At 39.2% G+C, this 15517-nt stretch overlaps 1 non-coding gene across 1 annotated transcript; it reads right to left on the minus strand.

Annotated features, from left to right (window-relative positions):
• Positions 1-211: 211 nt before the first annotated feature.
• Positions 212-286, minus strand: trnaa-agc (transfer RNA alanine (anticodon AGC)). The gene has a single exon. It is a non-coding gene; the product is annotated as a tRNA-Ala (tRNA).
• Positions 287-15517: the final 15231 nt, after the last annotated feature.

Raw genomic sequence — 15517 nt, forward strand, 5'->3', positions numbered from 1 at the left:
TATACACTGATCAGGCATAACATTATGATCACCTTCCTTATATTGTGTTGGTTCGCCTTTTAATGCCAAAACTTGAATAATCTGAGCTACAGCAGCTCGTCTGTTTGATCGGACCACACGGGCCAGCCTTTACATTTACATTTATGTATTTGGTTATCCAAAGCGACTTACATTGCATTCAAAGTACACATTTTACATTATTGTCAATTCTTGCTTTCCCTGGGAATCGAACCCATGACCTTGGCGTTGCTAGCGCCACGCTCTACTGGTTGAGCTACAGGAAAGCCTATGGTGGCACGGTGGCAGCCTTCGCTCCCACCGTGCATCAATGAGCCTTGGCCACCCATGACCCTGTCACCGGTTCTCCACTGTTCCTTCCTTGGAGCACTTTTGATAGATACTTGATAGATACCTGTGCTAAGGAATGAACTGTGTCTTGGAATCTCACTTGGGACACCTTCTGCCCATGTAGTTAGTCAACCATATATTTTAATAAACAGATATAATTCATACATTTCCATGTAATTAGATTTCACAAACTTAATTCTTATCGATCAGCTCACTTAGCACAGTGTTCGTGCTAGATTGCGTTTACATTACACTCAGATCCGATCACAATGTGATCACCTCGACTACATCTGTATCAGGACACACTAATCGGGTAACACTCCAATCACAAACACGTTTACACTTGTCTTTTCAATGCATATGTGGACAAAATCCAGATACATGTCACGTTAATGCCAAGTGTAAATGCAACCAAGGACGCATTGTGATCGGAACTCAGTGTAATGTAAATGCAATCCAGCAGACATGTCTGCATTTGCAGGTCGACGTCACACAAACCCCAAACGTCAAGTCTGGCTGGGCCACTTAAGGACATTCACAGAGTTGTCCCGTAGCCACACCTTTGTTATCTCACTGTGTGCTTAGGGTCATTAACCTTTTGGAAGATGAACCTTCGCCCCAGTCTGAGGTGCAGAGCACACTGGAGTAGGTTTTCATTAAGGATGTCTCTGTACATTGCTGCATTCATCTTTTCTTCGATCCTGACTAGTCTCCCAGTTCCTGCCACTGAAAAACATCCCCACAGCATAATGCTGCCACAACCATGTTTCACTGTAGGGATGGTATTTGGCCAGGTGATGAGCGGTGCCGGGTTTCTTCCAGACATGACTCTTGCCATTCAGGCCAAAGAGTTCAATCTTTGTTTCATCAGACCAGAGAATTTTATTTCTCATGGTCTGAGAGTCTTTCAGGTGCCTTTTGGCAAACGTGAGGGGGTCTGTCATCGGCCGTCTGGCAACTCTACTATACAGGCATGATTAATGGAGTGCTGCAGAGATGGTTGTTCTTCTGGAAGGTTCTCCTCTCTCCACAGAGAAACGCTGGAGGTCTGTCAGAGTGACCATTGGGTTCTTTGTTACCTCCCTGATTAAGGCCCTTCTCCCCTGATCGCTCAGTTTGGCAGGACGGCCAGCTCGAGGAAGAGTCCTGGTGGTTCCAAACTTCTTCTATTAATGGATGATGGAGGCCACTGTGCTCATTAGGACCTTTAATGCTGCAGAAATGTTTATCTACCCTTCCCCAGATCTGTGCCTCGATACAATCCTGTCTCGGAGGTCTACAGACAATTCTTTGGACTTCATGGCTGGGTTTGTCCTCTGACATGCACTGTTAACTGTGGGACCTTATAAAGACAAGTGTGTGCCTTTCAAAATAATGTCCAATCAACTGAATTTACCACAGGTGGACTCCAATCGAGTTGTAGAAACATCTCAAGGATGATCAGTGGAAACAGGAGCACCTGAGCTCAATTTTGAGTGTCATGGCAAAGGCTGTGAATACTTATACATGTGATTTTTTTCCCCCGTTTTTAATACATTTGCAAAGATTTCAAACAAACTTCTTTTGTGTTGTCATTATGAGGTATTGTTTGTACCACTGAGGAAAAAATAATGAATGTAATACATTTTGGAATAAGGCTGTGACATAACAAAATGTGGAAAAAGTGAAGCGCTGAATATTGAATATTGAATGGTGAATATTCCGGATGCACTGTATTCCCCATAATAGTCACTGACATTTTTTTCCTTGAAATTTTGACCTATAGAGTTCAATATAAAAAAAGATAGAATTGTGAGCTATAAAAAATCTGAATTGTGGGATAAAAAGATGCAATTACCTTTTTGATATTTTTATTCAGTTGCAGACTCAAGCTTCCACAAATATGCTCAGAGGGTCTGAAATGTTCTTCTTGTTTTTCACATAATTTTTGGTCAAAGCATGTTTATGCATCAGAAAATAATCAATATAAAATAGTCCACTAATACATATTTAAATGTAATTTCATTACTTTCAGATTGCATACTCATATGTCCTGCAGAGCGCACCAGACCTCGCTGATCTATTCATCTCCTTGGTAACCCGTCCTGAGCGTCAAAGGCCGCGGTTAAATTCCTCCAGGTTACTCAAACATGCTGACCATGTGTGGAGCGGGACAAATTAGAAAGTACACTGCTAGTTAATGATTGTTGGTCCCAGTTACTATTGAGGAAATCTAGGAGAGAAATCTGGTGTTTGTGCAGGATGCCGTTTCGCCTGTTTACAGCTCACATAGACACAACTGCCAGTGTTGACTGTGAGGAGTGTAAGCTGATTGAGAACTGGCATTGTTGACTGTAGCATTTCAGTGAACTTTAGCTTTATGTCCCCCATGTCTTAATAGAGTGAAACATCACTGTGTCAGTGGAAAACTGAATGGCAACGAGACACTTCAACAAACATGAAGTTTCATCAGTGACAAAAATAATAGTGCACCAGTACTAAAAGCATATCGAAGAAACATTTCTCACTTCCAAACATCAATAGCAAAATCAGTGAAAGGGATTGGCCCCAGGACAAGCCTTTATGTTTAGACCACCCTTTTTATTTAATCTCTCACTGCAGGGCAAAATTCCTGCGGGTCCCCACCTGTTACAACCTCTGATCGGGAGCAGGATGGATGCTGTTGAAACATCCTGCAACCAAAAATGAAGAATACTTTGAGGTTTGCTTTGGATAATACATTTAGAGAGCATTTGGAGTTGAGATGCACTCATTATTTACCAACACGCTCTCACACCCAGCTCACATATTGATGCTTGGTCAGAACCCTTCGGCGTCTCTTTTTAACGGACAAGTTCCCCCTTTAGCGTTATTTTTCACATGTAGGGTATTCCAATGCTTTCCATGAGAAACCTTTGGCATCATACACAGACGCGTTAGGACATGTTGGGCATGGGAATGTTATTGTCATGATTAAATTATATTGGCCTATTGGGTTATAATTTTACCATCATGACCTGCTGAAGTGTGATTCTCAATATAATCAGCCAGCATAATTTTATTTGCATTTATTTATTTTTTATTACGCTATTTAGACACGTTAAAAACACGTAACCCAACCCCCCCTAAACCTAACCATTTGTGTGTTATATGATATAAAACACAGGACATAACAGGCAGATACACAATTTATTCAAAAGCACAAAATTCTGAGGCCAAACGATTCATTTGTGTGAAGATCTACCATCCGCCGTACATATGCACGCATTCAAAAATTGCCATCCAAAGAAAAGTTACATCAGCTCTCACTGTTATATTGCAACGGCTCTCGTATGTCTTATTATATAAAAGAGCTGGGTTTATTTTTTTAATGAGACATGTGCGTTCAAGGAGCGACGGGATCATTTCAGTGATACGTTTAAATACTTGAAAAAGTATACACTTTTAAGTAGTCCTTAAAAGTCCCTTTAAGACAAGTCATTTCACTCTGCGGCCATCTTTGAAACACCTCTAGGGCATGCAAGTGCAGCTTCTATCTCGTTGAATGGGGAAACATCAAATTCTACAAAACTGTTTGCCAAGCTTACAATTAAATTACATACTTAATTTGGCCAAAAAATAAAAGTAGCCTATAAATATTAATAATATCTATTTTTACAAATGCAAAGAATTTGGTGCTTGATCTGAAGCATAAGACAAACAACTAAAAAAGCAATGGTAAATTATGAAAAATGTTGGGAAATGATGCTAAATCGGTACCCTGTGCATTAAAAAGGGACGCCAAGGGGTCCAGACCTAGTGTCAATATGTGACGGTGGCAATAGATGTATTTACACCACTGAAGAATGCTGCTTCATCAATGCATTTCCTCAACACATCTAGCAATCATTTTCTTTTAATTCATCATGGCAAAGGAGTAAATAATTTTATCATATTAATAAATAATGTTTCAGGTTTATCAACACCATTGGTGGCATGATGATGAAATGTCTCTGTATGTGAAAATATAAAGGATTTAAAAGTGCAGTGTGTAGTACTTATAAGAATCTATTGACAGGAATGTAATATATTATATACATAACTATATTTTCAGTGGTGTAAAAAGACCTTACATGATGAACCGTATGTTTTTATTACCTTAAAATGAGACATTTCTGTCTTTATACACCACGGGTCCCCTTACAGTGAAGCCGCCATGTTGTGCTGTCATGTTTCTACAGTAGCCCTAAACTGACAAACTTCCCTACAGAGCGCTAGCTATTCGCTGCAGTCTTTGACGATGACATCTTTGTCGTGTGTCGGTCACCGTAGCTTCTCTTCGAAAGGGAGGAGTGAGTTATAGCAATTCACAACCTCACCATGTCTGTCTATAACCAGACCAAGCTCAGTTTTTTTAAAGACATAACATTGGTCTGTGTGTCTGCTCTGTATTTTTCACTGCACAAGAGGCATGATCAACGGGCGTAGTTCAAATGACTACGCAATTGGATAGTCCTTCAACCAATCAGACCAACGATCCATCACTTCTCTATCCGTCATTGGTCCCCGCCAATGTGTAACAGAAGCAGGATAGAAACATGTACAGGTTTCCAGCCTGAGCTGCAGGGCGAAATCAAATCACCGACAGACCGGGCTGGGTTTATCCTCACTGCTAGATGCCGCTAAACAGTGCAATTTTAAAAAGGACAAAAACCAACAAGGTAAGAAAGTATTATTTTACTTCTGTTATAATTGAATTTGCGAAAATGCAACTGGATGTTAAATGACTAAATGCGTATTTTTAAACATACTATAATATATAATTTTAGATTTAATTATTAGCATACCTTAATTATTTGCTCTTCACACCAACGAATCTTTAAATTTTGTTGCCATATTTCCATACATTTTTGGTCCAGATCTTGTATTGCCAATGCAAGACTCCAGCACTCTGTAAAGTCTCCTCCAGCACATCCCAAAGACTTTCAATGAATTTAAGGTCTGGACTCAGAGGTGCCCATTCATGTGTGAAAATTATCCTTCATGCTTCCTCCCAACCATTCTTTCACAGAGCTTATGAGTTTTGACATTGCCATCCTGGAATATGGCCATGATGTGTCTTTCTACATGGTTTAAAAGCAGAAAGTAAAAGCTACACACTCCATCAATTACGGTTAGAAGAACTGTTGCCAAACATAAAACATGCTAGAAACATCATAATCCCTGCAATAATGATCTTAAGCATTTAAATCCAAACAGAAACTTTTTTGTCAATACTTTTATGAACACATTTCTGTTTTAATCCTGCATGACTGTATTTTTATTTATATAAATGAATGACAGGTCAAACTTGTTTTCTGTGGTAACCAACAATATGCCACTCATTCAATAGAGCTTAACCTACATTACACTCGGCACATTCCTTTAGCACATGCTCTTTCATCAGGCTTTGAGTATGAGTGGAGTCTTGGGAACAGAGGCCGATCAGAAGCCCATGATCACACGTGATGATTGTTCTTACCAGAGGTGGACAAAGTACACGACTTCATTAGCCTACTTGAGTAAAAGTAAAAGTACTACTAGTCAAATATTACTCTGTTACAAGTGAAAGTTGTGAAAACAGATTTTTACTGAGGTAAAAGTAAAGAAATATTTGTTTTCAAAGTACTTAAGTATCAAAAGTAAATTCCTTTTTTATGTTAACGCATTATTTTATTATCGTTGTATAAATGCACATTATGCCATCATGGTTTAAGCCAGTCAGTGATGCTTCATAAGACATGCTAGCATACGACTAACTTAAACTCATTTAAATAGTTGTATAAAAGTACAAAGCTCTTTACAAAGCTGCTGTCACTTTAAGGCCGAATGCACAGATCCAATACACTGATACACTTCTGATATTCTCCCAACTGTTTACATTCACTTAAGACAAAATGAACTTTGTTTATGTGAATACATAAATAATACATTTTTTTGACTTCCATCTTCTTCCATTTTGCTTCCATTTATAAACTATAAATCAGAGTTCAAAAAATGCTATGAAATCATTGAACTTAACATGACCCTACAAGACTGATTCCTGAAAGGCTTTCTGCAAAAACCCAAACACCTTTTAAAGAAGAAAAAATCATCCACTGACTTTCAAAACTGCTACAGAAACAACTTTGAGGACCTTGATAGAAATGTAGTGGAGTAAAAAGTACAATATTTGTCTTTCAAATGTAGTTAAGTAAAAGTCGTAAGTTTCCATAAAAAATAATACTCAAGTAAAGTACAGATACTCAAAAAGTGTACTTAAGTACAGTACTCAAGTAAATGTACTTAGTAACTGTCCACCTCTGGTTCTTACACTGTTCAGCGCATGATGTCTTACTAAGAAGAACACATTTCAGTGCCTGCACACATTCATCCAGCAGATATTGCTGCTTTCCTTTTCACTCAGGGACTCTTTGACCTCAAGAGACACCGCATTTTACCACCCTGCAACAGCAACAAAAGGGGATCCCCCACAATCCCCTGCGTCACAGCACAGGCAGGAGCGGTCTGAGAAAGAATGTAGTGATGTCCCGACGTTCTGACATCCTCATTGTTCTGAGCCCCCACCCCCATCACTTGTAAACCAGAGCTGAGCTTTTGTGCTGCAGGAGTTTGTGGTAGATTTACAGCGATGCATGTTTCACAAAAGAGCCTGCACTCTGTCACAACACTGACCGATCAGGAAGCTCTCACTGAGATTAAACTCAGCACTTTACCAAGCCACTGATGCAAGGAAAACGGGCAGACTCAGTCTTTTCACTGGGCTTATATCACAAGCCGCATGGTTTATAAATGCACAGAGCCGCAGTAAACATGCATGTGCTAGAATGTTAATGTGTTAGTCAGTAGTCATGCATTAATGTTGCTGTTATTCATTTTTCAATGTATGTGGCGAATTCCAGTTGGGTTTGATGTTGATTCAGTCTTTGCTGTTTTCAAGCTTTTGTTGGGATTGTGACCTGATTGTTTCTGTGTTAGCATGGCTGTGTTTAGCTTTGGTTTATGTCGGTACCCGATTGTGAGAAAAGCCGATAGTGTTTTGTTTCTAAGATGCATTCAATTGCCAGGCTGCAGAAAATCAGTCTTAACTAACCCACTAACACATGTTTTTTTACACTACTCTCACCCCAATGTCTCACATTCAGGTGTTAGCAGCCTTTACCTTTCATTTGTCTTTGTCTTTTAAATGAATGCAGCTCATTTCGACACATTTGTGTTTTGAGTTAAAAGTAAAGGGATAGTTCAAAAATCTAATTGTCATCATTTCCTCACCCTCATGACTTTCTTAATTCTGCAGCACACTCAAAGATATTTTGTAAAATGAAAAATATGTCCATAAAATGATAGTCATTGGGCTCCAGTGTTATTTTGGACACCAGTGACTTTCATTGAATGGACAAAAAATTGTTGAAAGATTCTTCACAATATATTAGGCTTTAAAGTAAACGAGGAATGAGGGTGAGTAAATGATTACAGAATTTTCATTTTGGGGTAAACACTATAAGTCTGAGGTTACCTTTCACCCTTTCGGCCTAGTTTGTTAAATGGCCCAGTCCCATTTGCACCCCTTACCCCTACACATGTCTCGATTCTCTTTTGGTTGGAGGGGTAGGGGTAGGAGGAAGGGCCAGATAGCCCTTCAAACTAAGATTTTTCAATCGAAGGGGTATGTGAAATTTCCCTGGATACACCAGGTATAATGGCAACATGTCAGGCCCTATTGACTTCCACGATGTGGAATCCAGTCATAAAAACGGTCTGCATTGGTATAATGCAGACTTTGACAGAATTTGTTCATGTTTTTGTTGCATTTATAAAAGTAGGTCAGTACACTTAAGTCAAATTCCGATAAAGACTAGTGTCTTTGTGCGGAGCCCCTAAAGGGATGTAGTAAAAAAAGTTTAGGATGGGAGGAACATTTTTTTTTAAATCTTTTGTGTTCCCTCGCAAAGATTTTGGTGTTCCCTCGCAAAACGTTTAAGTTCCCTCACAAAGGTATGACCAGGATGAGAGCATTGATGTGTAAACTAAATTTGGAGACACTACAGTGTTTAAATGTATTGTGTATTTTTGTAGTAACACTTTTCCTGTGTTGCACTTTCCAGCCGGTACCTTTCGGACTTGTCTCTCAGCCGCCTGATCATAGAGATCTATATATTATAAGGCAAGTTTTGAGAAAAATTAGGTTGAAGCTCGTTTTTGTTGTCCTCTTTTTTAGCTCATGAGTTATTGATCCAGGAAGTTCAATTCTGTGAATATATTTCCAACTTTACAGAACTCCTTTCAACTAGCACTGACTGTATTTCTTTATAGGTCTACTTAAGTTTCAAGATAAAACTCTATGAACCGCTCCATTGTTAACGCGCTGAGCTGTTTGAAACACTGCCAGTGGGACATTATATATTTGTGAGGGAACGCAAAAATCTTTACGAGGAAATGCAAAGTTTCTCGGAGGAAACCAAATTTTTGAAAAATATTTTTTCCTCCCATCCTATACTACGTCCCTTTAGGGGGCTCCGTATCTTTGACTATTAAACCGCAGAAAGAATATTTAAATATGAGTCCTGCATGTTCTGCGTGTCTCTGTGTGAATGAATGGTTTGATTTATTACACACACACACACACACACACACACACACACACACACACACACACACACACACACACACACACTGAAGCACGCATGATGCTTGCATGAACGCATTAACTTTATCTCCAGAGTCTCTTCATCAGCATTTTACTGTTTAATTTGAGAAAAATGATCGTCATAGAAAAACACAGAAAGCCAAAGATCTTCACAGCAACCCGTCAAAAAGTTCGGCTTAACTTGAAATTGTGACCGAAATTTTTTACAGATGTAAAGTATTTTAGCTATATCGCAATGTAATAATAACACTAACACTAATAATAATAGTAATAATAATTAAATCATTATTGACTTTTAATAAATTGATGTTATATTGTAAATTTCATGATTTCAGTTAATTAGCCATGCTTTTTTATTACAAAAAAAAAAAAATTTAACCACTAAAATGTAGTAAAAAAAAAAAATTAAACGGAATTTGGGAAAAATAAAACGGATTTCATAAGGCCCTAAACATGGCTGCCCACAAGGAGAGTATTTTTGGCATTGATAAGGATTTTAAAGGGGGGGTGAAATGCTGTTTCATGCATACTGATCTTTTTACACTGTTAAAGACTTGGAATCCCATACTAAACATAGACAAAGTTTCAAAAGTTAAGGTGGACGTTTAATGGGAGTATTTCTTTGTCAAAAATACTACTTCCGGTTAGTCATAAGTTTCGGCAAGTTTTTTGAGATCATGCGTCCCCTTTGACGTTAATGGGGGCGGAATTTCCTTGTATGGGCCTTACGGACAATTCTACCGGAAGCGCGTGAGAGAGAGAGAGAGGGAGAGAGCGAAAGCAACAGCCTACGCCCATCAAAGCGCTGGCTTGTAGGATGCTGGACAGGTGACAATTACACATAGCACATAACAATGTCACCAAAAAAGTGCGTTTTTGGTTGCCAGACCAAGACAGTCCTGCACAGATTCTCCAAAACCCCGCGTTAAGGCAACAGTAGATGTAATTTGCTTTTCCGGATCAGCAACTGAGTTGCGCGAATGTTTATATCTGTTCGCTGCATTTCGGTGCCGACTGTTTCATAAACAAGGCCCAGCTCGACGCCGGATTTTCCCAATCGCCTAATGCTGAAGGATGGAGCAGTCCCAACGTTAGAAGGGTGAGTGAGACTGCTTCAAATGTCTGTGTTTTTTTTAGTCCGCTTACTGTCTACACAAACCACGCGTAAACACACAAACACACGTGCACAACTGCACTTCCCACATGTACACCTTCAAAGACAAAAATACGACGATATAATTCAAGTATAAATATGTAAATAACACAAGCCGCTAAGCATATTATATAGTTAGTGTATAACTTGTAACTTACCACATACAGACGTCCTGCTCTAGTCGTTTTTGCTGCTGCTCCTGTTCAACTGCAGCCTCTGGGTCTGATTCCGGATCATAGATGTATGGCTGTATCTGATTAAAAGCCATATTTTTATTTTGAATAAAGTTTTTTTCCCGCTGTTAGGGATGACACAGCTTTACGACGCACTCGACTCAACACACGGCGCGCTGCTGCACACGTCATTATTTAGCTCCGCTCACACGACACGCCCCCACCCGCTCGGCTTTTTTCGGAAAGACTCGGAACAGCGCATCTTTCTTATCTAATTATTATTAAAAAAATAAAGACTTTTCGGAGATATGCAGGATGCAATGCTACTCTATAGGTACTCAAGATTGACATGACACTGACTGAAACTGAGTGTTTCACCCCCCCTTTAATGACAAAAAATCATTTGTTTTATGTCTTTTTTTTCTTGTGTTCATATATACATGTTCTTGTGATAAACACTGGCACATCTCCTCCCAAAAGGGGAAAAACAATTCATAAACGTGTGAGAGAGCGTGTTACATGTTATATGACAGCGCTACCACAACACACATTGCCACAGATATGGCTCATCACAGATGAGTGACAATGAGTGCAAACTGCTGCAAATGAAATTTATTAAGTGTTAATGGAAGAGATTTAACAAAACCGATAGCTATCCAATCAATATAAACGCATGCTTTGACCATGGTGTAAACAGGCCCATAGATACAGTGAATATAGTCTGATCAATAGAGGAAGAACGCCAGTGTTTGCAGAAGCTGTTGCTATGTTTGCATGTGTTTCTCAAAATCAGATATAGGAACACTTCCTCAAAGATGTACAAAAAACAAAACAAGTGTCAACACCACTCTTTTAAAGAGTTGGTTCACCCCAAAATAACTTTAGGAACTGACTCATTGGCTCAAAACATGAGTTTAAAAGTGGCCTGGTTGGTGTATATTTTTTTAATCAGAGAGCCTTTTTAAGGAATACACTGCCTTCATCTGATATTCTACCTACTTATAATAAAGTAATTAATGTTACATTATTGTTAGATATCTTGTGTTTGAGAAGACATGGGAAAAGTTGATGGCACCTAGTTTTACATGTAGCTATTTTTAAACCCAGCAGGTGAAACACCATTGGCTGTATTAAAGACGGTCTTTACTGAAGTCAAACCAGAGCGGAGGTGTCTGGTGACAGCTTTTGTCATTCCGTCAGAGGATTCTCTGTTCCCTCGTCCTGATCTGATACACATGGAAATGACTCGACTCGAGACACAGTGAGCAAATCAATCTGTTTGGTAACTGGATAGATTTTGACTGATGCTTGTGGAGATTAAACCTTCCTTTCCACACAGACTGCTGGCTCATTACTTATAGTCTATAGTCTAAGTGAATGAGGGAAAGAACGAGAGATTGCTGTATAATCATCTCAAATGCTTTTCAGTTACGCAATCCATAACTTCTAAAGGCATTTAAAAGCAGAGGACTATGTTAGTTCTCGTCCCTGATGGATACGCTGGCATTGCAGAAACAGCTTTTGGCACTTTCCATAGGCTGTTTGATGCATTCAGATGTTCCTCAATGTGACGATGTGTATTTTCTGTACATGCAGCTCACAGACACTGGTGCTGATTCACAAAGTTTGCGTTCAGAAACCCCCAAAGTGTGTGTTTAACTGTCAGCAGCTGACACCTGGTAGATGACAGGTGTAACGGTGGGGGTTTTAAAGACAGCAGTGACTGACTTCTCATCAGGGTACCATCCGTCAGTTTCTTTAGAGACAGGAATACTTTATATGCCTCTTGCACAGGGTTATTTGGTGTATATTTTTTTGCCTGACATTGTAGTCTTGCCTGTTCTATGGTCTTAAGACCATTTTTTTTGAAGGTCTTGTTCTTGTCTCAGTCTAGACCACATTTGTACTCAGTCTTGTCTCGGTCTCAGATTTAGAGGACTCTAGATGATTTGTTTCAAGACCGGTCAAGGACACAACGGCTGGGATATCACCAAATTGCCGGTGCATTGTCTGATTTATTTATTAACATCATTGGAGTGATTGGATGTAAAGCATACGGCCTCAGATGCAGTCAATAACTTTTATTTATTGTGCCGGTTCAGAAATGAATGAGGGATTGTGTCAAAAATGAATACAAATGCCTAAAATATTCAGATATTGTTGGGAAAAAAAAGTCCTTATACATGGTATATTATAACATGATATAGTTAAGCAATATCACAAGAGCAAGAGAGCGGTTTCATACATTTGAGCATGACTGCAAACATGACATTGGTTTAACAAACATTCAATAAAAAAAAAACATTATTTATGCATTTGTAAATTCACCAGTTCAGATGCATCTTCTGTACCGCCTCTGCAGTGCAAAGATACATTTTTGTTAATGTTTCATTTGATTGGTAAGGCTCTATAGTGTCTTATTCTAACTATATTTATTGATTAAAAATAAGTCATTTCCTGGTCTCGGATTAAGTGGTCTTGACTACACCACTACCTGACATTAAACTTCCCATTTCAATCAAATAAATAAACAAAATCAAGGATATTATATAACTGTAAATTCAAATTCCTTAAGAAACCAACTACCATGTGTTTTTTTAATCACTGTCTCCAAGTTACAGTTTAAATTTTAGTTAATAATGATCAGCATAATGTTCAAACCTCTTTTGACAGCAATCATTACAGACATTTTTAGTTCACATGCAACAGTTCTTTGGCATTAAGATTTATTTGATATCATCAAGATATATAGTAAACAACTGGCCTTTGTTCTTGAATAAAGAAATACCCCAGTCAATTTGTTGTGAATGCACTATTGCTTTCAATGAATGTTCATCATGCACATCACACTGATGACCTCGAATTCATATTCCGTCCGTCACGGGCAGGGTCAAATTCCCTGGATAGGTCACGCTGGAGGTCTGCAGTCTTTTGTCATGCCGAGTGCCCACAGAGTGAATCAGCAGTGATCTCACAACAGTGTCATTCACATTCTCCCGGGCTGGCTTCCTGTGCTATCAGACAGGAGTGTGGGCTGACGAGTCACCCTGCACATGTGCCCCGCCATTCAAGGCGACGACGACTCAGTCCCACTTCATATTAAGTGTTTTTAACTACTACAGTGTGCACTTAAGTCAAAAAAATTAATAGTTAGGTACAATGCACTTTTCTTGTATTGTGAAACACTTTTACTGCTATTGAGCTTTCAAGGAAGTGACAAACGACCTATAGAGTCGTATTGGGTGGAGGACATGTTGAGATGTAATTACATGCAGGTCTTTTTTAGTTCTATGTAAAACATGTATTAACACAATGCATGCATTGTATCAAATGATTTATTTAAAGTCCCTCTGTATTTAATAATTTCATCCCTTAAAACTCATCGGTGATTACCAAAATTAAAAAAAAAAATTCTGTGAATTTTTTTTCATGCCTTAAAATAGTTTCACTGTAGTATACGTGGACCCATGAATATGCTAATTATCCCCGCCCTCATTATCCTGCTGAAAGAGGCCAAAGTAACATCCACATCCCAAGGTCTCCCAGAAGAACATTGCCCAAAGCATCACTGCCTCCGTCGGCTTGTCTTCTTCTCATAGTGCATCCTGGTGCCATGTGTTCCCCAGGTAAGCGACGCAAAGCACCCGGCCATCCACGTGATTCATCAGACCAGGCCACCTTCTTCCATTTCTCCGTGGCCCAGTTCTGATGCTCACTGTTGGTGCTTTCGGCGGGGTCAGGGGTCAGCATGGGCACCCTGACTGGTCTGCGGCTATGCAGCTCCATACGCAACAAACTGCGATGCTCTGTGAATTCTGACACCTTTCTATCAGAACCAGCATTAACTTCTGGAGCAATTTGAGCTCCAGCGGCTCGTCTGTTTGATCGGACCACACGGGCCAGCCTTCGCTCCCCACGTGCATCAATGACCCTTGAACCTGACCCTGACCCTGTGGCCGGTTCTCCACTGTTCCTTCCTTGGAGCACTTTTGATAGATACTGACGACTGCAGACCGGGAACAGCCCACAAGAGCTGCAGTTTTGGAGATGCTCTGACCCAGTCGTCTAGCCATCACAATTTGGCCCAGGTCAATCTCGCTCAAATCCTTACTCTTTGCCCATTTTAGATAAAGCAATGGTGTTGACTAATGAATTTGCTCACCATATAGACATATAAACAACATTATAAACAACATTAAAAACTAGATTTTCTTTAAATGTTATTACATATTAGTTATAAAGTGGGTCCGAAGACACTTTCATGTTCATGACTTTCTCTTTCTCTTCTGTGAGATTCATGTTGCAATAGATTATTTGGCATTCCTAATGCAGTGTTTTTCAGAGAGATACGGGCTGGCAACAAGTTGTTTTTCCACTTTAAGGTCATGCCAAGGTGCAAGAATGTCATGATCTAAGAACAGGAAGGATACAAAATCCTTCCACCCTTAGGGGGTGAGTGTATGACGTCAGAACGTACTTTGCCGCTGGTTTCTTTTTAGATTTTTCAATTTATGACTAAAATAAAGCCTGTGGTATAAATAAGCGTTGTTTTGTTCCACAACTTATGTTCTACGTTTTGTTCTATATTTTGGACGGCAGAGGCTCAGTGGTTCATGTAGGTTGTCTACAAACCGAAAGGTTGAGGTGTCCATGAGCAAGACACCCACCTAACCCCAGCTGCTCCTGACGAGCTGGATGGTTTCTTACATGGCTGACATCGCCGTCGGTGTGTGAATGGGTGAATGTGAGGCAAAAATGTAAAGCGCTTTGGATGGCCATAGGGTCTGTTAAAAGCGCTATATAAATGCAGTTCATTTAACGTTTACAACATACTCACTGTCTTATCTAGTTTCTCATTAAAAACGTTTTCAAAGATGAATATAATTGCTTTAAAATTCACTATTGGTGTGTGTAATTTACTATGTAGAACAATATGCCAAAGTTAAGTTATGTTTATCTCAAGCTTTATTTTACACATTAATCAAAAAGTCCCGTTATAAAACTCAATAAAATATTGATTGGAACCAGAGGCAAATTAAACTGTTGATTCAGTTCAGATCAACAACTGTGTCAAGCTCATCAATTATGAAATGAGTCGATTCATCTATAAAGCAGCTCTGGAAAAAACACGGATGTCATCATCTAACTCAATTCAGCTCTCTTCAAATAGTGTCAGTGCAGTCAAATCAATGTTGATTC

The sequence above is a fragment of the Pseudorasbora parva genome, chromosome 5 (genome assembly GCF_024679245.1).
Source record: "Pseudorasbora parva isolate DD20220531a chromosome 5, ASM2467924v1, whole genome shotgun sequence".
In the NCBI taxonomy this organism is placed as follows: domain Eukaryota; kingdom Metazoa; phylum Chordata; class Actinopteri; order Cypriniformes; family Gobionidae; genus Pseudorasbora; species Pseudorasbora parva.